Source organism: Alosa alosa, chromosome 21 (assembly GCF_017589495.1).
Source record: "Alosa alosa isolate M-15738 ecotype Scorff River chromosome 21, AALO_Geno_1.1, whole genome shotgun sequence".
Taxonomy (NCBI): domain Eukaryota; kingdom Metazoa; phylum Chordata; class Actinopteri; order Clupeiformes; family Clupeidae; genus Alosa; species Alosa alosa.
The window spans coordinates 18,273,815-18,276,314 of record NC_063209.1 but is presented as its reverse complement, the minus strand read 5'-3'; the positions used below and the strand labels follow the sequence as shown (position 1 = coordinate 18,276,314).

Here is a 2,500-nt window from a genome sequence, read left to right as displayed (position 1 = left end):
AATTAGGACCTCAAATAGTTACAGTTTACTAACACAGATAAGATCTATGAAGGTGAGGCGAAAATGGGAAGCAGTCCACACAGACAGCCTAACACTTTTAAATGAGACAACACAACTAATATATCATATACACAGAAGAGAGAAGCACACAGATACACACTGAAAGGAAAAGTTAGTTTCATCCTCACATTTTTACTAAACTTATACAACCAAGAAGCTGCTATTTCATTCAAGTTAAACATGTACATTTTAATGTAAAAGTTCACATCTGTATGAAAACACTCTACAAACCTTGTTGAATAAAAGCCTTCAGACTCACAACCTCCTCTTGGAGAGCCATTATCGCCACCTCTTCTGTAGGTGGTTGTCAGTTCTTGGTTATCTCCCACAGCTCACACTCCTAGAGAGCTCTACCAGCCTTCTCTGAAACCTGCAAGTGAACAGAATATACAGCATGAATGAGAGTGGCATTGGTAAAGGGTATACTCGCGTAATATGTAATGTCCTGGGATATTCCCACTCATGAAGTGTCTCCCATCCGAGACTGCTATCTGAGACTGTAGGGAAGCTGTACCAACCATCATAGAAAGATATGGTTGGAAAGGTATATTTTCAGTTCACTTTGTGTCCCAGGTAGCTTGAAGCTAATTTCTTGTCATTCAAAAGATCAAAACTACTCAAACAAATGTATACATTCTCAGAAACAAAAGGTTATGTTCTGCATTCAAAAATAGACCTTTAACAAAAACCTTATATTCATAAATAAACATTAATTTTTGATTACCTTTGGTCTATGTGACGATGAAGCATCAACATTTGTCAGTGAAGCATACTATGGGTTGGGCTTGGGTCGTCTTGGTCTCAGGTCTTCGGGTCCATCCTCCGGTGTCCTTGATGTAGCTTTCGAGTGTTGCCTCTCTAAAATGTAAAAAAAAAGGGGTGTCAGTGCTCAAATGCACTACATGACCATACATGGTCCTTTTCAATACAATTCAACTTTTACATTTTCATAATTTAGCATGGGTGTGAATGGTTTTGCAAGAATGTCAGTGCACAAAGCATGACAAAGTAGTTTGATAGTGCACAAAACACATTACTTGCAATACCATTTCCATGAAATTAAGCACAGTACTTGTGTCTTCAATTTCTACACGCCCACTCTAATACTCTCCAGCACATAACATTACCACATTACATCCTATCTAAAAAAAAAAAAAGCTAATGATAGCTCTAAGTGTTGTCCATGATGCAACAATAGCAGCTAACTAGCTAAACCACAGTGCATAGAATGTCTACACCTTAGGCTACAGTAGTAATGTTAACCGTTACATTTTCTGTCTTGCATGACAAATCATAAGATAGCTTCTCTCTATGCCTATCAATCTACATGCCAGAGGCAAATATACTACCAAATATGGCAGGGAGACAGGTTAAATTGGTATTTCACTGTCATTACAAGTCGTTTTCATTAATTGTCCAAACGTTTCTCAGTGAATTTATTTTTCAAACCCCTTTCAGGTGTAAAAAAATAAAGCTAGCGCTGGCTAATTTATGCTAACGTTAATGTTACAGAAAGTAGCAAAGGTTAGCTTCCAGCTTCCACCAATAATACCATTTTTAATTCGGACATTAGAGTGCTAACTTCTGCAAATGTTATATGAAAGCAATTTAGCATACAATGAAGATCTACTTACCAGCAATTTTGACCACCATGGCCTCGTAAACCGGCCAACTACCTCTTGGCTGCCTTCCTCCCCTCCACCACATAGCTAGCTGCAAGTTGATAGCAAGATGTTGTCCCATAACGTTAGGAGCCGTTGAAAAAGTCTTCCTCATTAACGTTAGGTTTACTAATGCAGTCAGTCGGCAAAATGCTGGTTTTGCCCTCATACTCCCCGGCCAATCCCTTAACCAGAGCAAGCGTTTTTACATTTGGACTAGTAGTAGCTGTTAGTTATGCTTATGTAGAACTAGTGAAAAAGCTGCAAACATTTTAACCGTTATTCCAACGACCTTAGAGTACGTTGGTAGTGACGTATTTTGAAGTTGAAGGTAGCCTTTTTTGTAAACCCCACCAGAGAATGTCTAATAAGGGACGGGCTCTGACCCCACCCATCACTGCCTGTGTGCAAATAAGTTAATTGAATATATTCACCATATATGTTCATGTATGATATCCACATATATGTTACATTGCCACAGATACTTTCATATATGCATTCTTGTACTATATTTGTATTAAATATATTGTAGCCATCTATTTAAATATAAGCTGGATGTAGCTGCATATATGTGAATATATTTTTTTCCCTTGATTTTTCTGTATGGGAGAGGGTGACAATTTTTCGGGACTCCCACGGGTCACGGTATTCCCGTGGGTTTCCCGCAGTACGGGAGTAAATTTCACTGTTGATATTGTGATTGGGACGGGACAGGAAATAATAAACGGGAGCTGGTGGGAAGCCAGATATTATTAACTTAAAAAAATGACGCTGCAATG

At 38.5% G+C, this 2,500-nt stretch overlaps 1 long non-coding RNA gene across 1 annotated transcript in view; it reads right to left on the bottom strand.

The window, feature by feature from the left end:
- Window positions 1–1,892, bottom strand: part of LOC125286578 — a 2,486-nt gene extending 594 nt beyond the window's left edge. Inside the window, exons 1-3 of the long non-coding RNA XR_007192204.1 lie at window positions 1,695–1,892; window positions 785–918; window positions 292–430 (exon numbers count right to left, since the gene is read on the bottom strand). This is a non-coding gene — a long non-coding RNA (uncharacterized LOC125286578). The remainder of the gene's footprint in view (window positions 1–291; window positions 431–784; window positions 919–1,694) is intronic.
- Window positions 1,893–2,500: the final 608 nt, after the last annotated feature.